Source organism: Larus michahellis, chromosome 6, assembly GCF_964199755.1.
Source record: "Larus michahellis chromosome 6, bLarMic1.1, whole genome shotgun sequence".
NCBI lineage: Eukaryota > Metazoa > Chordata > Aves > Charadriiformes > Laridae > Larus > Larus michahellis.
In genome coordinates, this window is record NC_133901.1 from 50,643,533 (window position 1) to 50,665,894 (window position 22,362).

General features: G+C 39.9%; 1 protein-coding gene across 4 annotated transcripts in view; it reads left to right on the top strand.

Moving 5' to 3' along the window:
* The window catches only part of SORBS1 (sorbin and SH3 domain containing 1), a 174,820-nt gene that overhangs the window by 21,268 nt on the left and 131,190 nt on the right, over nt 1-22,362 (top strand). For all 4 annotated transcript variants that reach the window (XM_074590488.1, XM_074590498.1, XM_074590478.1 and 1 more), the window contains exon 2: nt 21,235-21,293. The gene's annotated coding sequence lies outside the window, so the exon portion shown is untranslated. The remainder of the gene's footprint in view (nt 1-21,234; nt 21,294-22,362) is intronic.

Below are 22,362 nucleotides of genomic sequence, written 5' to 3' on the forward strand. Positions count from 1 at the left end.
CAGGCTTTTCTTGAATTTTAGGTAGTCTATAATGCTTATTAGGGTCTTAAACTAAAATGGCATAGCAGTCACAACACCAGGGTTGGACGTACGTAACGGGCAGTCTGAATAATGCTATTTGTCTCGAGGCTGCTGAACAAGTTTGCGAAAGTCTGATCTACTTGTCAGATTTGTGTGTGACCATTCAACCGGGTTGTTTAAGGTGAGCAGTGGCCATGCTTGTTCATTCTCTGTTAAGGCTTCTTGAAAGATGAATGCAAAACTATTCCTAAGAAACACTGTTGAGAGGTATTTTTCTTTATTTACTTTTAAATGCAAATATTTGGTTTTCCTCTGTAACCCTTGGAAATTATTTCATTGTCAAATACACCTGGAATTTAGTGGATACTTAAGAACACTGTTATCATTAAAAGGGGTAAAGGTAGAGAAGGCAGTGAAACCTTTACTAAACATACAACAACATCATGCTAGAGTGGCTCTCGGTAATAAAAGGTGTATACTCCAGAGCTGGACCACATTATAGAGCTTTGTGTATTTGCTGTTCATGTGAGCTGATGGACAAACTCTTTTAATCTGAAGCAGCAGAGGCTCATACTTCTAAGTCAAAGGGTTCCGGCTTTGGTTTCTATGTGGAAGACGTTCCCAGCACATTCTTGTACTGGGACAAAGGAGGATAATTGGTAGCAAAATACCAACAAAAAATTGTTGGTTAGGCACAGTGATGTTGAAAGAAGCATACCATGACATAAAATTTAAGCCCCAAATTCTGAACTGCTGTTTTGTCTCAAAAACTAACTTTGAAAAGCCAAGACAAATTCTCTTGTTTCTTTGACTGGGAATTTCACAGGTGCTGGAAGGCATGAGATTCTTAATAACAGTTGCGTTCTCAAATACCTTGGGCGTCTCGGAATATCCTGAGTAGAAAAAGTCAATTAACACTCCTCTGAGAACGTGACATATGGAGAGGACAAAGCACCTGTTTTTTAGCAGTGGCTTGCAAAAGGCTGCAAATACAGCTGGGAAAATATTACTGTATTCATAGTTATAATGGCATAGTGCTACCATTTGAAAATGCTGAAACTCTGTAGTAAGCTGTTAAATGGAAGTCCATTAATATACCCTTTAAAGTTTTCCACTGCAGGTTCCTGAATGTGTCTGCCTCCTTTTTTGCTAGAATATGCAGTTTTGGTTTGTGCTGGCTTGCATACCAAGTACAGTTAGTTAATGAATATTTAATTGCCATTAATGCAGAGACTCTTGTTACGTAGGAAAATATATTGTACAAGAAAAGCCTCAGATCCATCCTCGCACTAGAAATGGAAATCTGAATATTTATTGTAATTCCACTTTTGTAAAGTTTGCTAGTTTATTCTAGTTTAAGTTATCTTTGAAATGGCTTGGTGTGGAAGCTCCATGTTTACTGGGTTTTAATTGTGACTGTTATGGGATTAAGTGGTGCTAGATTATTGGGCGTGCTAAATGGGGAAGGATCAAATATAATGAAAAGGATTGTGATGTGTGATTCCTCGGTTGTAAGTCTTTGAGACAGTACATGTTATGTGTTTGCACAATGTTTTTAGGTGCTATGATAATACAAACAATGCCTAACTCATTCCAGTTTTCATTACTGTTTAGAGACATGTAGAAGCAGGAGAGGAACCAAGTGTTAAAGGCTTAGAAATAAACATGAGCAGAAATTAAGATTGTGCAGTATCTGGGGCAAGTAGAGGTGGAGGAAGGGTAAACAATCCCAGACCATTAGAAATACGGATGTACCTCTTTAAGGCCTAAATTGTCAAATGAATGTGTCCTTCAAGGTGGTCCTTCTCTTCTGTATGCAACAAAAGGTGTGCTGTAGTCTAACTAGTCTGGTTCACTGCTTAACAGGCATCAGGTTGCCTGTGTGTAGGGATCTTGATTTAGTACAAAATCCTCACAAGTAGGGTATTCAATGCTCAGACGAAGTGTTTTGGTAAATGGCATTGCTGCTTGAGAACAGAGTAACCTCTGTGTGTGTCTGCTGGGTGAGGTGATCTGTACAGTGTAACAATCTGTCCATTTGATAGCATGCTTCAAGTGTCCTAAATATTATGCTTATTTGTTTGGCAGGCATTATGCTGTCCTATTGAGAGCTCAAATGGTTCTTTGACAGTAGCAATTCATCTATAATAATCTACCTTGAACGGTTTGGTTTTTTTTCATTAAACACAAACTAAAATGATTTGTTGGGGAATCAGAATGAAAAGCCATTTAGATTCAAAACACTTACAGCAAAATTGCTTTTCACACAAGTTTCTTTGCAATGTCTTTTGAGTGCTTTTTGTAGCGCTATTCCCAGAGAGATGAACTACTAACAGGAGTCGGGGACTGTAAGATAAGAGTCTAAAGCCTGATCAGATACCTCAGTGTGAGCTGTGGGAAATGTGCGTATCATGGAAAAAACAGCTTTTTAAAAAAACAACTTACCACCACCAAAAAAAAGCCCTATTGTTGTGAAGATCTGTGGATATTATTCTTTGTGTAGTGCCAAGAACAAGATCCAGACTCAGGAAGTGGTATTTAACTTTATTTGTTATCTTGGAGCTTAATGCCCATGATCTCTTCTCTGTAGAGACAGAGTCAAGGAAAAGAGGCTAATTTTCTTAGTAGCTTACAGACTTCTCCCAAGGCCAGTTTTCTCCAAGTCTTTTTATTTAACTGCTCTTTGACTACTAAAAGCGAAATGATAAGCTGTTTTTTACTGCAGCCTGGATGTATACAAAGAGTAGTAAGGACTGAAAGCATGTTGTATCTCCTATTTCCATATACCTACATTTGATGGATGTAGCATCTCCTAGTTAGGAAGCAAAACTGAAGCTATTTTTTAATAGCCAAACAAAGATGAAGACCCATTTGCATCACTGGTCTTTCTGTCTGTCAGCCTTTTTTATAGGTCTGTGTAATTTATATGGATTTTACGTGGCATGGCAAAAGATTATAAGATCAGAGCTGTTCCTGCAAGTGACCTCCAAGTTCTTGGATTGGGTTCCATGGATGTGAAGAGGCAGGCAAGTTTAATTAGGCAAAGTGTTCTGTCATCCTGTCTCCTTCGCTACCTAAATGCATTTCAGGTTCCCATTGTTAATTCGTTAATTCTTTAATTCGAGTCTCAGCCAAAGTTAACATAGCCAGAGTTTCTTCTCTGTGGGATGTCAGGAACTTTGTTTGATGAACTAGTCAGAGCATCGGTATACTGGTACATTTCTGCTCCCGGCACTCCATCGTATTGCATCTCAGCAATCTGTAGCAAAGTTGCTTCCATTGTACACTGGGCTGAATATGTCTGTAAGGGATTCTTTCTACAAATTAAGTGTAAATTACCTAAATGAGCACTAATAAAGACATTGGGCTGGCACCTTAGCTAGCGTAAATCTACGTAGTGCTGTATGTGAGGAAGTTCCTATGAAAATACAATTTTCTTCTTCTTTGATGTAGGTATAGATTCATCCAGCTGGTTCGTATTTTAGTTGGTTGGGTTTTATGCATCATTCTTCCAGTTTCTCTGGAACCACTCATTCAAGTTTTGATCAGTAACTGTCAATGAATAGTGTGCTATGTTATGACTTTCAAGCAGTGAACGACTTTTAGTATGTAGCCTAAGAAGTTTTAGTATGTAGGCAGCTGTGACTCAACTGTAATTGAACAGGAGACAATATTTTATTATTTGTATTACAGCAGTGTCAGTAGGACACAGTTAGGAGCACGGACTCCATTTCTCAGGCTCTGAACAAAAGTTTAGTTCTTGCCTCCAAAAACTTGCCATTCAACCAGACATTGTGGTGCAAAAACATTTTATCTGTGGTCAAATGAAAGTATCTTTGTTTATCTGCCTATCTGAACAACTATATGATGAAGTGTAACTTTGGGAAGAAGTGGAAAGCAATTTTCACTTAGCCTAAAACAATACTGTGTAATTTTTCCTTATGACGTTGAGTGGTTTCTTGCACTCTTAAACTGTAGCAATGGCTGCTACTGAACCTCAGTTTATCTGGTTTTGGCTTAGACCTCTTCTAATTAATTTATTCTCACTTTATTTGACATCTGCATCCCAAATCTTAGTCTATCTACCTGTCAACCATCAACAACAAAGCTGTTCTTAAAGTAAAATGTTATCAGTTCAGTAGTACTAACTCAGCAATGGAAGCTGGATGTATTGTCAGTTTGAAGAGAAAAAAAAAAGAAAAAAAACCCAACCCAAAAAACCCCTCAAGTAATAACTTAATTTGGAACTCTTACCTTGTCTTGTTATCTTGATTCAATTTACAGTATATTTTGAGTATACGTGTTACAGTGTGTGTGGGGCCACAGGACAGACAAAATTATGGTTGTGCTATTAGAATCAATTTTGCATGGTATTTTTCAGTGTCTCATTATGGGAAGAAGATTTAATTCCAGTCATGTATCAGATCTGTTTTGACTTATACATACCACAAAGTACATACAAGTAAAACAAAATTACTTCAGGCGTCAGGGCTCTAACAACTTTCTGAGCAGGTGTAACATTCCAGATACTTGGCGCAACAGTATACACTGAAACAAACACTGTCAGGAGATGCACAGGGGAGGTATTTTTTATATATTAAATTTACACAGCAAACCATATTGATTTCAGCAGGTTTCTTGTCAAATCACCAAACCTCTGGAATGATTTAAATAAAGAGGGAAAATACTTTGTCAGAATTGAAGGATTGTAATGTCCCAAGGGGTCAGGAAAAGCATATAAATGCTGTTTAATGTTGTGTTTTGTTGTACTACTACAATAACTTCTTCATTATCATTCAAGTTCGGTTATATCTATCTAGCAAAATTCTAAACATGTTTTCATAGGGAATATGTTGTCCTTCTAATATCAAAGAAGCTTGTTTGGGTTTTTTTTGTGTTGTTTTCCTTTTTTTAATGGCATAGCTGACTCAATTGTGGTTTACATCCTGTGAAAGGGCTGAAGCCTTTTTATTTGAAATATTGAACAGTAAATGCCTCTTTTATTCAGATCGTCGCAAAGTAAAACATAGGAAGATTCTAGCTCTGATGGACTTCTGCCAAGCAAGAGATAAAATAGCAGCCTTAAAAACCAAAAAACTGGAATTATGGAAATTTTACCCCAGTTTGGGTAAACCCTGAATATCACTCTTCAGAGTGAACATTCTCAGCCAGTGCACGAAACCAAGAAATATTCTCATCGTCAGAGCTCTTCATGTTAAACCTATAAATACTGTCTGAAACTTAGATAATGTTGCTGCACGTTAAAGCACATTACAATTTGGTTCTAATGACTACAAGGTGTTGGAAGAATTCCAGTGCAATATTTTTAGCAAGTCACAAATTCTCTGAAATTGAAATGTGCTTCAGAGATAGCTCAACTTTGACAAAATGCTGACAGGATCCTAACTGCCAAACACATTTCCTGTCTGGGTGCCTGTCTGGTTCCTTGGTTGTCCATTTGCTGGGATACCTTGTCCTGGAGTCACCTGGGGAGATGTTGAGTGAATTGCCCCTGGTCTGCAGGTTCCAGGCTGCCACAGCTTGCCCCGAACAGGTGCCCTGCACCCTTTTGCAAAGAATGGACAAAGATTTGATACTCCCTCATTCTAAGGAAGAGGAAAAAATAATTCAAGATGTAAAAATTTGCCACATTTAAGAACTGCCTTTTTGTGCACTGTTCTAGAGCATGCATCATGTTGGCAAGTAGATGGACAACTTAAGTTGTTCCGTTGATTTGGATTTAAGTTGCTGTCACCTTGCAGAATCAGGTATTATGTTGCTGCAAGGTAGAAGATTAGTGCTAGCCTTAAATTTTAAATGGAGTGGCGCTAGGAGGTTGGATGACTTGTCCAAGTTATTCAGAAAGTTTCCTTCCAAGGAAGCTGAACTCAGCTCTTCAGCCTTCACCACAGGGTCACCCTGCTTTCCTTTGTGAAACAAAATCAAACAAAAAAAGTGTATGATCTTTGGCACTGCAGCCTTCCACTGTCTTGCTGCCAGTAGTCTCCGTGTATCTGACAGTCTCTTCACTTGTAATGGAATCAATCATGTTGCAAAATGGAACCACCTTCTTTACACTTGAAGGCTGGCTCCAGGTGCCCGTGTGGGTGTGATGATATGGTTTTGGGTGATGGTATGAGCTGTAACTAAATTAGAAGCTCTGTTCCTGTGCTTTTCAGCTATAAAAATAGGGATCTTGTTATATGCCTTGGTTCAGGCACAAAATGCTCAAGAGGAGCATGTGGGTGCAGATGGGGAAGACTTTTATTTTCTTAGCTCTTAAACTAAAAAATGGTAAGCTTAAATCACCTTTTTCTTCATTGTTGCATTTCTTTTTAGCTTTAACATAGCGTGGCAAAAACAGGAAACATCCACAGAAGTTGCCAGCCTTATCTACAGTAGCGTTTCCCTTCCCTCAGCTGCACTAGCGCTCACAGCGATGATAACTACTGGTATTTTAATTGGTGCCTAGTGTCCTCTCACTGTCAGCATGCCTGGATTATTTGGTAGTCCCAGCTGGTGGCCATGGGCTACTAGGGTTAATAGGAATGCAGGCACAGCTGGTCTGGGTCAAATCCCTGCATGCTTTAGTTTGTGAAAATTTCCGATGGCCTCCAGTATGTGGTGAAAAGATACAGCAGTTAAAAGGTATCTATCTTTCATTATCATGGACTAATTAGGGCTGTCCTAACTTCCTGAGGGAATATGTAGTAATACCCAGTAGCTAAAGAAGATTGAAACCAGGCAGGAGTTATTAGGCTGCAGAGAAGAAAATGTACTTGTTTCTGCTCCTCTGTCCTTTAGCTCCTTCTTGTATCTTAATGAAATGTAACCTGGATGAAAAACAAAGCTGGGAATAAAAATGAAGAAACATTCTCCCTTCTTTGGAGCCTGTACACTTAGCCCCTAAAGGAGGCTAGAAGTGTTTGCTTTCTCATTGTGAAAGTGTGATAACATGGCCTTGCTTTTTAAAATTTGGAGATTTTTTTCCCTCTTTTTCTCCTTCATTTTTGTTTTATTTCTCACTTGCATCGGTGAGGCTGGTGCTATTTTGCCTGCATCTCTAGAGTGAAAACAGGCTTTGCATTCATGAGCTTCTAATCGGAAGTGATGACAAGCCCTTGAACGGAGCACTGTTGCCCTTGTCCTTATGAAATATTTTATCCTTTCTGATATCATTGGTCATGCAACTGTAATAAAGGCCAGTTTCTGCCACTGGGTGTGTGTGTTGATCCCTGTTACCTTTGTGCAGGAACACCTCACACTGACATCTGTGGCTGTGCTGAACATGATTTCCTCCATTTCGTGGGAATGAGATGATGCTTGTGCATTATTAAAAGGGCCTAACAAGTTTCCTGGGGAGAGACTGTGAAGTGCAGTGTATAACAGTATTTATGTAATTAACTCCTTGGGATTTCAATGAAAAATACTGCTATTTTGCAAGCATAATTTTCATTTTCTGGCAGCCTCAGAGTAACAAGGAAACTGTAAACTGGACAGAGTCCCTAAGCTGTTGTCTCTGATGGGAAAGGTGGACAATTTTGCTGTCTTGAAGTGATGATTAGCTGGGTTCTAATTGTGATATTAGCATATAACCACAAGCATTCAGTATAATGTCATCAAAGTGTCGTTCCAAGGATAAGGGAGGGATGCCTCTAGCCAAAATCATGACCTTAGAAGCAACTGCTGGAATCTAGTCCCTCCAGACATACAGGAAAGATGAATTTTGCGCTCCATGCTGTGGTAGCCCCCATGAAGCTGAAGCAGTTTCCTATGTGGACATGAATGGGAAGCATGTCATCTTCTGGCTAATTAAAAACCTTTATCTGTATCGTGTTAGTCAGATCACTGAAGTTCTGTCATTTATTAAACTATCTCATAGTCTGTGGCTACTGTTATATGTCAGAAGGTTTAGGAACAAGTTTCACTGTGTCATTTCACATCTGAAACTTTCAAAAATTCTTCTATAGTGAAAAAGAAATTTTGGCTTATTTCCTTACGTTATTGTAGTCTTTTCTTCCCAAATCTCTTGCTCACATAAACATAAGCTTTCTCAGCTGAATATCCTAGTATTGTGAATATAAGGAATCCACATTATCCTGGCATATAATTCATAAGATTTGTTGAAGTGACAAATAATTGACTCTGCACTGAGATGGACAAAGAAAGGTATCAGTTCTTGGCATCGGTGCATTTCCATTGCATGGGGTGAAGAGTCAAATCTGCAAATTTGTCTGGATCACGTGGGCTGTACAGTACTCCTGTGATGTACTTGTACGGAAGATTGTTTTACCTGAAACAATGTAAGGAATTAGACTAGTTACAATGCCTTGGGTATTAGTGATATTGCATCTCATTCTTAATTACGCTACTGTAATTTTAGAGTAATACTATTTAGAAGGAAGGTGTTGGAGCCAGTGTAATGAAGATCAGAAGCTTGCGTAGGATCTATAGCTAAGAGAAACTCAGGTATTTGAGGGTTTGAAATTCTGGTGCTGTCAAATAAAAGCAGAAAGAGGAGAAGTAAATGTATGTGTTAATATTGCTATTATGGCATCACACTATGAACTGGTGTAACACTGTTGACTTCAGAAGATACTGTCACTGTTCTTGTCAAGGATCTGGTCTTTTGAGCCTATGTATGCTCCAATTAATGCTGTTAATATCATAATAAGTTATCTTAATTACTTCTAAAAATGTTCTCTTCGCATTCCAGATGGTACCCTGAATATGATGGGAACTTGCCCAGTCAATTTTGCCTTCCATGGGCTGATAACAATCTGTTTATAAAAGGTTTAAATCCTCTCTTCCTATATTCATGTTCTGCTTTGGCCTTGTTTATTCACAGCTGAATGCCTCTGATTATTTTAGCTGTCATGTGCTCAGTATTTGATGCTTTGCATAGTAGAACTGGTATAAACTGGCTGTGCTATTAGATGTTCAGTGTGTACTTGAGACAATGACCATTTAGCTATCTCATTTCCTTAGCAATATTTTAAAGATTAATCATAGAGAGTGGTGTAAGCCAAGAAAAAGATATTTGAAATAGATCTGAAATTAAGTATTTTTCTTCATGTTGTTTTGCTTGGACTCAATATTTTGATAACTCTGTGCAGAATTCACAACAACCACAATGACTTGGTGTTTGTGTTTGTGTGCCTGAAATTTGGATGAGCAATAGAGCAATTCTCAAATATGCAAGGCTAAATTTGCGAAGTCCATTTCTCGGTCTTTGATGAGGCTGCAGTAAGGAGTCAAATGGTTAATACTGGTGGCAGAAGTGGGTATGTTTCCCTTGGGGGTTGGAGGGGTGGCCACTCGTTTGATAAACCTCAGACAGAGGCCAATGAGTCACTCTACTATAGACTTCCAAGCAGCTAAAGCAACGCCCTCCTTCGTGCTGGGGAGATTGCTGTTGAGGTCTGCAGGTGAGAAGAAGCTCCTGTTTTTTCAGTTTAGCAGTGTGGGGGGACAGAGGGAAGGCTTTAAAACATCCAGGGGAAGTGTTTGGTTTTCAAGTACTCTTAAGTACAAATGTATTCTTAAAAATCTTTGCCATTGGACTTTGTTTTTCAACTGTTTTGATTGTCATATTACCAATTTTAAAAGAAACATTTTGTAGCCTGATTTTTATATTAAAAATCAAGAAGTGGCCTGAATACCAACACGTTATTGCCTGTGTAAAAAACAAAGCAAAACAAAAAAACCCAAACAAACAAAAAACACAACAAAACCAAAAAACCAAAAACCCAAAAAACTGAAACCCAAAAACCCCCAAAACAACCAACAAAAAAACCCCAAAACCAAACCAAAAAAACTCCTTGACAAAAACCAAACACCCTCCCACCAACCTTATTTCTTCTATCAAAAGGACATTATATGGTCTCTCTTTCCTTCCTTCAGAGAAACAGGTATAGACAGTGCTGCAGGATGCCTCGTAATGAGTCATGATTCACTCTTGCAGGTGATATACTAATTCCACCATGGGCGTGAGAGTTGGGAATGGTTTCTGCTCTCTTTCTCTCTGAAATAATAGGTTGGTGTGTTTTGTTTTGGTTTTCTGACAGGCAATCAATCAGTTTTAACTGAGTAGCTTGGAGTGATGAATCATGGGATGAACTAAACTTGAAGACGAGGGTTTAGACTGTAGTTTATACAGTTTGTTTAATTGTTTAGTAATACAGCAAGAAAGGGCTGGGGAAATTTTGACCTTACCTGGGGTGGATTTGACTGTATTTTGGGGAGAGCAAGCATGATGTGCATGCTGGCTGCTTGTAATCTGAACATAATGCATTTAAACCCTAAGTGGAGGAGATGTGTGGGAGTGCTCTCTGAAGCTCAGTAAGGCCTGGATTGCCCATATGTAGCTTAAGACAAATCTTTAGAAAAGGTTACCTAGTTGTTGTGTAGGGGAACAGACCTTTGCGGGGCCATGTTTCTCAACAGTTATGCCTCAGATGAATAAAGAGGCCCTTTGAGCAAATACCAGATTTGACAACTGAAATAGTGTTTTTCATGCTTTCATACTCAAGCACAAACTCAAGCCCTCAAACTTGCATCTGAGAAGATGTCAGCGATTGGTCCTGTTTCCTAAATGAATGTTCTGTGCTGTTGTAGCTCTTCAAGTGTACTCTACACCTCCTTGGTTCTATATACACATTTAGTTATTTTCTTGGACCTTTTTCTTATTGCTTGGTCCTTTATATGTCAGCATGAAGAGAATATTAAATCCTGCCACTCTGATGGGATGTCATTTTCATCTTTAATTACATAAACTTTTTCTATATAATTAAATTATTTGTATTGTGGTAGAGTCTAGACTTGTCTGTCATAAGTCAAGGTCTCCTAATTCTAGGATTTTCACAAATGCAAACCAAAGAGACTGTATTGCCTGTAAGAAAGACCTTAGACTTACTTCGACTTATCCTGCTTTTCGTGTAGAACTAATATGAAATTACTATAAAATACAGTTTCATCGGTTTTGAAAATGGATTATAGTGCTAGCATCTGAGTCAGAGAAGGCATAAAGTATGTCTGCTTCACCACTTAGTTATTCAATATTACAGATGGAGATGGGATGGCCGTATGCAATGTACTGTCCCCAGGTGACACAAAAGATTTCATTTGGCTGGGTCTGCCTCAAGCTGTCACAGGTGTTCTTATTTCATTTACAATAGCTCCCTTAAAATATAAATGACCGCATTTATTACATCAGCTCTTTTTCCTTCTTTGGAATACCCCAGCTAATGTTACATTACACATAACAAATGTTCTTGCTCCCATGAGAATTAGTTTAATTACTGATGTAGGTGAGTAAAGGATCTATCGTGTCTGAGATGTTAATTTTACCATGCTTTAATTAAGAGGTCAAGTGTGAAAGGCTGCAGAATACCTCCCACTTAAACATGCTGAACAGAATGGTGGGGGATAGAAAGCACTGATATGATGAGGTTTTTACTATCTGTAGGAGTATCGACTTTCCTTATGCATCTCATTACAAGGAGGCTGGCATCTGGAAGTACATGCCAACTTTTCCTCACTCATTGTGTTTTCTAACATTAAAGGCTTTTTCCATCCAGAGTCTTCGAAGCACCAAAACAGCATGTGTCTCCTTTCAAAGGAGGTCACTCCTCGTTACCACTGATTTCCATTAGAAATATCAGAACTGTGTCCTCTTGCTCAGTGTGTTTGAAGAACAGGCATGCAACTATCCTACTCCTCTCTGCTCTGGCACAAGGGAGGATGCGGGGCACATGTTCACCAGAGGACAACGGGCGCCATCATCTCTGAACACGCAGTTGTTTCCTCCTTATGTCACACTGTGAGTGTGGGCAGATTTCTTTCAGCATTTAATTTGAAGTCTTGTTTCTAGCTAACCAAAACAGCAATGAAATGGACTTGGAAAACATTCAGGAAGAAAGCAGGAAAAAATGGGCAGGTAGAAGGAAAGTGTGTCTCATAACAAGATTAAAGTAGACATTAAGAATGCCTTGCAGCAGGGTGCCTGGGACATCCCTGACTGAGCTTGTCATGTTTTCCTGGCAGCAGGAACAGCAATGCTATAGATAGGAGCAGGTCTTCACTGGCCAACATTTGAAGGTTTTCTTGGGATTGACCTGTTGCACTTCTAGAAATACAAAGTAAGCAAGTAAAGTAGTACTGTTGTTTTCCAAACAGCTGTAAGGGGGGCAGTTGATGATTTTTATTAACGTCTTTTTCATCCCTTATTGTCTATGTGTATTGCTGATCCATTGAGATGTGTTCTTGCGATGTGTGATAAAGAAAGTTTCTTTTCAGAAACTTATCCTTTTTCTTGTATTTTCTGTTGCTGTTTTCTCTTTTCTGTGGTGGTCGCTTCTCTTGCTTTTAAAGGAGAGTAACTGTTCAGCTATGCCACTGCCTTCCTCTGCATCCCTGGAGGAAGACTGGTTAATGCTGGAAAAACACAGAGTTAAATATTAACATACACTACTGAATGTTCCCACTGAAAAAATCAGGAACATTTCCAAGCAGTGAAAACAGATTTTCCTTTCCTGTCATTAAGTTTTGCTGCTTAACTTCTAAAACTACAGCTTGCTTGGTCATTTTCACATGGTTAATAGTTAGAAATTGGGAGTTCTCTATTTCTTAAGTGCTCTCACCCGGGCTGCTTCTCCTTACCAGGTGATAGACTTAGGCAAAGAATCTCATGTGGTGAACTAGTGCTGGAATGTAAATTAAGTTTTTTCAAGGTAAGAGGTTGATTATTTTTTTCCTCTTCCCCCTGTACTTTGGCTTGGAAATGGAAGTTTCTTTGCTTGCTCTTTTAGTCAGAAAGGCAATGTTAGTAAGCGTTGAGATTTGATATTGGTGCTACAGTAACTCCTTAAGGCGCACTCAGAATTGGGGTTCCTCTTGGGTTATTTGTGTTAGCCGAGGACCTAATTATCTAAGGCTGCAAATGCAGCATTTTCTTCTGCTGACTTGAAATGTCACCACCAGTCTCTGCTGAGATAAAAAGATACACAAAGGAAATGGTTTTGATGAAGACGAGTCCTTCACTCCTAAGAGTCTGATGTTTTCAGAACACGTATTTATTCTGTCTTGCTGGTTGTCTCAGGTGTCGAGACTTCTGCCTCAGTGCACTGGGAATCCCTGATCAAGGTGTTAAAGCTCTAATCTTTGCTGAGCAGCTCAGATATCAGCTGTGGTGAAGCAGGAGCAGTAAAGCCTGTGACCCTGAACTGGAAGGTCTAGGGGTTTGTGGGGTGGTATTGCTGAAGCTTCTCTGTATATGTAAAAACCATGCATGATGATACGGAATTAATCCTTCAGAAATAAAATTATGTTTTTTGTTTTAATTCCAGTTACTTGTGTTTGCGCAATAGCATCCCAAAGCAAGAGGTCTTGGCATTTGCATGAGGCATGTGCTTCTGCCCCCAAACAGCCAGTAAGATAAGTCAATAAAAACAAGCCATGCAAGGCATGAATTGCTTAGAGGTGGAAGAGACCTATTAGTCTATCAAGCCCTCCCGCATGCCAGTGAAGAATTGCTTCAACTGGATTTGCTTTAGAGGATGGATGAATAGCTCAGTAAAATACAGGGTCATATTTTCTGTATGATATGATGGAAGGCCTTCTGTGCGTCAGTTCTCACATGTCCGTCTAGCTTTGAACCTCAGAAGCAGCGATATCCCAGAGAAATTTTTTCCAGGCTGTTTCATTTAAAGTGTAACAACGGTTTGAACAGAAACTGTTCTGATTGCACAGATGTGCAATTTTGCTTTGTGGGGTGTTTTTTATCTCATCAAAGGAGGACAAGAAGAAAAAGCAAAAATCTGTGAGTATGGCTATCTATGAGAGCGCAAGTGTGTGTGTGTGACAGCGTGAGAGGTCTGTCCATGTTCTATCAATTGTGAGAATAAAATGGCTACTCTGCCTGACCGTAGGGAGGAAATTTTACAAAGGCAACACATTGCAAAGAGAACAAAGGCCTCACTGCGTTATGGCTCTGTGCGACACTGTTAACACTAAAGCAAGCTACCATTTCCTATTAAAGTAGTGTCTCGCATGTTCATGAAACAGAGGCTGTAATGCAAAGCGATTTAGCTTACTGGGAGCTGATGCATCTAGTTCTGGCACAGACAGACAAGATCTCTGTGGTCAAAAAGGCAGACAAACACGTTGGTGCTGGTGTTTTAAGCAGCTTCATCTGGTGACTGGACAGGGAATTGCAGGCACATTTGTTTCATTGCGTTAATTTCTTGCATTCTTCCCCTTTTGTCTGTTATTGTTTTCTTACCGGTATTTGTATTTGAATAGAAAAAGAACTCTGTGGTAAATGATGTGCATGCCCCACTTCTTTCCAGGCCTGACATGTTTATATATACAAAGAATTATGGAGGAATTAAAGAGAGGACCAAAGAAGCTCAGAAATTCTTTGGAAGAGCTTGTCAGATTTTTAATTAATGGGCATATAGCAGAGGGAGTGAAATCTGTTGCTCAATACCATAATAGGCAGTGCAGTGCTGCTGCCTCTCTCTGTCATCCTTAACAGACGGATTTATTTTTGGTAATGAGACATTTATCTCCTTTGCATCTATTAAAAGCCAGTTCTAGTGTCAGAAATCAGTTGGAAATAACATAAAAAAGTTTAGTGGTGAAATGTGTTTCTTTTGGATGCTTGTCACAGCTCCATCAGATCCTGGGGATCCTTTTTCACTTTATTTTGGTGTATTTTTGCCTTGCTGTAACTTGCATTTCCAGATGATTTAGGTATTGTTCCAATAGCACCAAATAATGGTGTGATTATTTAGATGGTGTAAAAAGTCTTAATGGAATTCATTTCAGGGCAATAATTAATATACTGTTGGTGTAAATAATAGTTTTTCAACACTTTTCTGTGTGCGTGGACCCTTTAGGCCTTTTTGTTAGCTGCAGATCCCCGCCTACCTGACTTAAGCCTATTGAAAGTAAACTTGCTTTTTTTCATGAGAATCCTTGAAGCAGTCCACAGAAAACCATGGGTAAGTGGCAGGGCAGCCTGGTTCAGCTCACCTGGTGCCGTAGAGGAGGAGTCCACATAAAAGTAATTGTGGTAAAAGAACGCCATTAGTCAAAAAAATGTGGGCTCTGCATGTATTTCTGGTCCTGACGCAATTCAGTTAGGAAAGTATTTTCACACTTGTGGACTGAGTAATTAATGTCATACTTAAGCAGGTCAACAAGCAGACCACTTTCCTTAATCTGTCCATAGAAAAGCATGTGTGGGTTCTAGTTGAATGCAGTGGGGGCTTTGTAGGCATGTGTTTGAAATTTGTTTTCAAACTATTCTGTAGCATTCTGCAGGTGGGATGTAATTTTCCTAGTGAGGTCTGAAGTGCTTGGCAACTGCTGAAAAAACAACTACCTTTTTTTAGGTTTGTAAATAAGATTTCTTTAAAGAAGCTGTCTGGTGCCTCTGTGCGCCTCAATTTTGTTAGCTATAAAAAAGGGGAAACAGCCAGGATATCAGAAGGGCTTGCTGATACGAAGTGACCCAGGAGCTTATTCCAGGAAGTTTATTTTCAGAAAGTGTTGAGTATTCATACTTTGAGAGCCCTTTAAAGTATTTATAATTCAGACCAGACATTCCTTTCAGTCTTGGTTGATATCCATCTCATAAAGGTGACATAAGACTAAATAGATTGATGAAAGGAATGTTTTGACTTTTTAGCTGATAAAGTGCTAATTATAAGAGCCGCAACCCGTGTAGTAACAGAACCACAGATAGCAAACATTGAGAGGTTACTATTCCAGAGGAGTTATGTCATCCAGCTCCACGGATGAAACATCTTTTCCATGGAAGAAGTTGCCTCCTACATGGAAGGGATTCTCTTCTATACTGTACAAATCCTACAATTGTCCTTACCTACCCATTTCCTTTCACTCTTCCGTTCGTGCACAAAAGTTATTCTCCTCATTTGGCTTCTGCCGCAGGCTCTATGTCTGTGTACTATAAACAAATGCTACCCTTTCTTCCCCCTATTCTCCTACACATGCTTTTGAACAACTCTGGTTGCTAGGATTGCAGCCCTCATAAGGCTACAGCGAGGGGAAAAGTGTCCCTTCATCATCAGCTTCCTTTTGCAATCTTCTGTTCTTCTCTGCATTACCTAAATAATTTTTTCAAAAGGCACGTTTGTTGTAAGACTTTTCAACAGCAGCACTGCTGCTGTGCTCCTTGATGCTCTTCCTGGCTTTTTGTTTAAAAAGGCATGGGAAGTCAGCGACTAAGTTGGGGAAAATTATTTCGTTTCAATGTATGCTGTGAGTTAAACCTTCAGTACCTTGCAGAGGGACTACTTTCATTTGTGATGAAAAGGGACGAGTGCTCCAAAATGGCAGAGGCAGTGACACTCCGTTCTGTTCCTTCTCCTTCCTCTCTTCTCCCCTGCACTCAGGTTTTACAGACCTGGATGCCGACTCTGTGATGCGTCACGTACACTGCAGAACTGGGCATGTTTCTCCTTCACAGGAGGTATGTGGAAAATAACAGCCTTTCCATTATTTCAAGTGGCACAGCAGCTGTCCTTTGATGTGCCAGACGAATTTTTGCAGGCAAGAATTGACACTGGGTTAAGACTCTTGCGGGTAGAAGGATGGATATACATGCTCTTTGTTTTCTAATAAACATGCGCTTCTGTATAGTGTGAGCAGTGATACTTATTTTTTATTATTTTTATTTTTTAATGTGGATCCTGTTTGTCAGCATGCTTGAGCTACAGAGTTCAGCTCCAGAAAGTTGTAGTGCTTATTCCAGGGATGTCAGTGTAGCCTGTCCTTACAAGAGTTACAGAGTGCAGTCATTCTATGTAAATCCTTAATCTATGTAAATCCTTATGTAAATCTATGTAAAACCTTAAGTTTGAAATGCCTTCATAGTGGTCAAAATAGTACAGGATAGTACCAACTTGTCTGGAGCCCACTGGATCTGTTTCACAAGGCAGGAGTTCATTTTGGAAGAACCCATGTTTCCTTGGGTCTTAAACCTTTGCCTGAAATATTCAGGAGTGAGCTGTTTAATAAGAAAGCTGCAGTTGAATGATCCTTCTTGATCAAAAGGCATGGCACGCAGTTATGATGAAGAGTGAAGTTTTGAACAGCCTGACACCGATCGCTGCATCCCAGTAGCCTGGCTGATCCCTACCTTGCCTTTGTCACCTTGTGAGAGCGGGCACTGCTGAAGTCCTGCCTCTGTGTCACTGAGCCATGTGCTCTGGGGAAGGAAAGGACGAGGGGCAGGAAGACACATCATTCACCTGAAGATACGATGAGCCTAGAGAGGGGCAGACGTTCAGCAGTCAACACTCAGTGCAGTAAATTCAGGACAATATTCGCTCCATCAAAATCAAAGAAGAACAGGGAAATGTTCTACCCTTTCTGTCATGGAGTAGCTCATATTAGGGTACAAAACATCTCTGTTTAAGCTTCCACCTGGGTTTTGCATACAGGAGACTGTCCAGATTTGTTGGATACATGCTCTCGCCCAGGCCTTCTAACTTGTTTCTGCTCAAATGCTTAACAGATGTCACAAAAGTATTGGCTGGGAGGTCGAACAGAGCACGAGGGAAAAGCGAAAAGCTCATGGTGAACAGTAATTAAGAAGTACTGCAAAGGGTGGTTTGGGAGGACCCAATGAAGTGGAATAGTTATGAATGAGACTTCTGCACAAGATGCAGGGAGAGTTGCCCAAAATATGTCCTCCTACCTCCAGCACAACTTCCAGTATTGCAGCATCTTTATTGATGGTATCTAGGATATGTACTTTTGCTGCTCCTACCTGGATATCTGAATATGTCACACTTGTAAGTCATTAAGTAAATTTACTTGAGCACTAAAATAGTGCCTGAGTCAAAACATATGTTCTGTACATCTTGCATACTACTTAATTTAAAAGTTAATAATTCAAATACTGTACTCTCATCTTGCTCAAGCTGTTTGGAAGCTGCATGGCTGACACCTAAGCAAAAGTTAGACCATTGCGCTTGCCAGAAAGGAAATCTGTGCATATTTTGCCCTCACCAGACCATTTCGCAGGGAGCGGGTGGCATCCTGGGTACTTTCTTCAAGCTGTAAATCAACAGTTTATAGGCAGAATTTCATTTTGCTGTTGCTGCCTTTCTAGCTGTTAGGAATGTAGTTGCAATGTGTATCTGATCCTCAGGGATATCCGTAGGAAGCATGTGTTAGTGATTGAACTTAATTGGACTCTCAATGAATTTCTTCTCCATTGCAAACCAATGAAAACAACAGTCCTTTGGCGCTCTGAATTAACATTAGATAAGTAACTCTGACGTAAACCGTTCTTACCTAATGGTAACACTTACTATTACTGCTATTCATAATAATGTTTGCTCCAGTATACTTAGGCATTTTGCGGTCTTGTGGTGTATGGAAAGTCCATGATTTTCCTTGAGCAATCTTGCTGGAATCAGGGTTATGTGTATCTCACTGTTCTTAGCCTTTGACTCTACATTCTAGCCAAAAACATCCAGGACTTTAAGAGGTCTGACTTTTGTTTTGTTTCTGTTTTCAGAGGCTTTTATTTCTGAAGCGTGGCTGAGGGTAGGGCATGATTTGAGTAAAAAAGCTTTTGTGCAGGTAAACAATCCAAGTTTGACACGTTACAGGTGACCTGTATTCAGCATTTGCCCTTCATAAATTAATGTGGGGGGTGGGGGGGGAATAGTAACCTTTGTGTAACAGCACCAGCCTTAGAGCATGAGAAAGTTAGATTATCACTTGAGTGGCTTTGATTGGTCCTTTGGCTAAAAGATAGGCATTGGACAGAGGATTTGATCCAGAGTAAGTATAGGATAGAAAGAGATGGTACAGCTGTGCCACTCTTCTTTCTTTATTAGAGTTCATCTGTAGGGATGTCAGCACATCATAGCGCCTAAATTGGGAAGAATATTGTTACTGTTCCCACTTTAGAGATGGTAAGTGAGAAATTAAGTGCTGAATGACACAGGAAGACAGCCAGCCAGGCTAGGTATGCAGGCAAAATGTCTCTGCTGGTGGAAGGGGCTTTAGGGTATCAGTGGTACCACATGACACCTGATTGGCATACTAAATGGTGTTATGGCATGGTTATGAGTTGCACTATCCAGTGTGGTGGACTTGATCTATTAAATGTTGACAAAAATGAGGCTCAGAACCTGAGGAGATGAGGAGAAGAGGGATGGAGGTGTTCCTAGAGCGCTATTCCTTACTTCTGGGCTCAAGTAACTGGTGAGGTGGGCTGCTTTCTGAGGAGGAGGAAGAGGTAGGAAAGCTGATAGGAATTCTACTTACTCCCCAGAGCAACATTGTGGGGAGGGAAAAATCCCTGGTCGCTTGGAGTACCCACAAGAACATATCAACATGTCTTGTGACTGAGAAAGGAACAGTAGAATAGAAAAATTGTGGTGTGCTGCGCATCTAGTGTAGAGCAGCTCCCCAGAAGGGCTTCTACTGCACAGGATGATGGACTAATATTTGATGTGAGGGGTTACCTGCCAGTGTAGGCAGGAGCTCTTCCAGTGACAGAAGATGTGTTGGAGAGATGTTTGGTTTTTTCCCCTCCTGTTTCAGGACTACAGCTGTCCTGACTCACATGAGGACTTCAAGGATGAGAAAGGGAACTTTGGACATGACAGATCCAACTGAATGAATACTATTCATCCTATAGTGCCCTTCCCACTGGGTAGAAGCTGGTGTCTTTTCCCCATCCAAAGGTACCTATGGATCTACCATTTGAGAAGCAAACAAGATAGCAGTGAGGGACTTTTCGGTTTCAAAAAGCACCTTCTTCTGTATTGAGAACAGGCAGCTTTTCATTGGGAGTATATAGAAGGTGTAAACATTCCCTTATCAGGATCCAAATACAATGATGATGCAAAACTGTGAGCTCTACCTGTCCTGAGGTTCTGTAGCATGGAGTGAAAGACGGCTGGAGTCTGGGCCCTGCTTGTATATCATTCACACTGGACTCAGAGAGTATGAGTTGAATTCTGCCACTTGCTGGTATTTCTAATCATTTATCCTTGGCAGCAGCAGAGAATGAACTTCCCAGCTGCTATTGCCTGCTTTTGAAAACATGTAGAGAAGGGCCTGTTGCAGGTAGGGAGATTGGCAGGTGAGTTCCCACGATATGGCCTTGTTGAGGTGAGAAAAACTTGGATTTAACCTTGAGCAGAGATCCTGATACCTGATCTTCTACAGGGCTTAGATCTCATTGAAATACTCTAAATAGCTTCTGCAGATCTGTCTTTCTGGGCAGCTCTGCTCTCAGTTGAGACCTGCAGGAAGAGACAGACAAAGGCCAACCTCTTCGGGCAGGAGGGAGCACTTCCCTGAGAGACTGCAAGATGGAGAAGGAGCAGCATAATGACCACAGGCGGAATCTGTCTCTGGCACACACACTGTATCCCTACATATAGGTATCCACAGGCTGTGTCCTTGGCAAGGAGGAAGACACCTGACTAAATAGCGATAGCCAAAGTTGTGAAGCAGATTTCTCTGTACGTGAGAACTTTTGTCCTAGCAGTCCTGACTCACACGTACCTTTGTATTAAACACAACATACTAAGAGTAGTGTTAGAACATTTGTATACATCAGTCAAGCTGTCATTTATGTGACAAGCTAGGAGAATTTAACTGTTTACCACCTTCCATGGTATTTTTAGAATGTTTAGAACACTCTTGAAAAATTTCAAAGATGATGAGTAGATCTGTATGAATTGCATACAGTGTTTTCATATTTGGCTCTCTTTTAACCTGTTATGGAATCTAATACTTTCTTGTCACCAAGTGAGCCTGTGTCTGATACGTTACATCAAAACATATTCCTGTCTCCAAATGCTAACAGCAGCACATTCAGTTCTCTGGGTTTCAGCAGCTAAAGTGGGTGTTGCAGGAAGTTTGGCACTGTTACCCTGCAGAATAATAAACAGATGATGTTGCCTTGAGTTTCACATAGACATGGAGGCTCTTGCCTCAGAAAAGATGATTCATGGACAAATGGTGACTCTTAGTTTAAAAGATAACAATGCTAGTTGAAGTAGATGGGCTACAGATAATTGTTAAATTTTCTAGCAGACCCCAGAATGGTGGTTTCTTTTGTTTTAGACTGAGATGTTTTATAGTTCATTTTTCTAATGGCTGTATTAGATTATTGTATTCTATAACACTTACTGCTTTTTTCTTTTTCAGGAGGAGTCCAGGACGTACCTGTAGAGCTGTGGCTTCTCTTTCTCCAAGCTCTGCCAAAGGTATGTACTTTACACACTGTTACTCTCCCAAGTATTCATCTCAAATGCAGTATGGAAACTTTCAGAAAAGTGAGTTTCAAAGCTGTTGGCAGAAGAAGACTAATTCCTTGATTTTTTGAATGCAAGATTTTAAACACAATACAAGGATCTTCCCCAGAAAATTGCACTGAATCAGAACTAAGCTTGGGAATTCAGGTTAATGCGTACAACAGTGGCTGTCCTGCTTGTACTGACTGTTGCAAGCAATGTTCAAGATTGGGGGCCTGGTAATGGATAAACACTTGGTTTCAGAGGCTCTGGAACATGAACAGAGCTATTTAATAGTAGGTCTACACTTCAAAATCATGGTCAGTGTCTGTTAATTAATATGATTCCCCAACGTTATGGTCTAACTCGGTTATCACTCCTGGGCAAATAATGTGGCATAATGGAAGCACTGTGTCCTTCCCTTGCTGAGTCTGTGAGTCTTCCTAGCTCTCTGTAAGAAGGTCTTGTTTTCTAATGAAGCACTGAATCAAGTTGTGCTGCTCCTCGTCAGCAGCTTGGTACCTGAAGCAGTTTTACCAGGAGAATTGCCTGACATAGAGAAAGTGCTTTCAGCAGATGTGTAAAATGTTGACCTAAAAATAGGATAACATAGTAAATAAGAACCTGATGTTCAAAGGTTCAAAGCTGTCCCTGCTGTCTAGTTTGTTGTATAACTTGGAAGAACTGAAATAGCTTTTGTGGTGATAATTGTTAACATATGAGTGCAGAGTTAAGAATAAAGAATAGTGTTTTCCTATAAATGTCACTGTAAAAGCCCATAATATTTTACATGACATTTCTATGTTTTTTCAGAACTAATGCAAAGAACTATGTAGCCTAGTTATTAATTTCTATATAATTCAATAGGACACTGCAAAATTCCTGAGTAAAATTCTGTTTTCTGATGAATTCTACATGTCAGCTTGACAGTGTCTGCCTAGTAGCAGAGAAAGCAATGTATGATGAGGAACAGTGGGACTTATTTTTTTTGTTTGGGTATTTTTTTGGTTTTTCTTCCTTTTGAGCAGAGGGTGGGATGTGG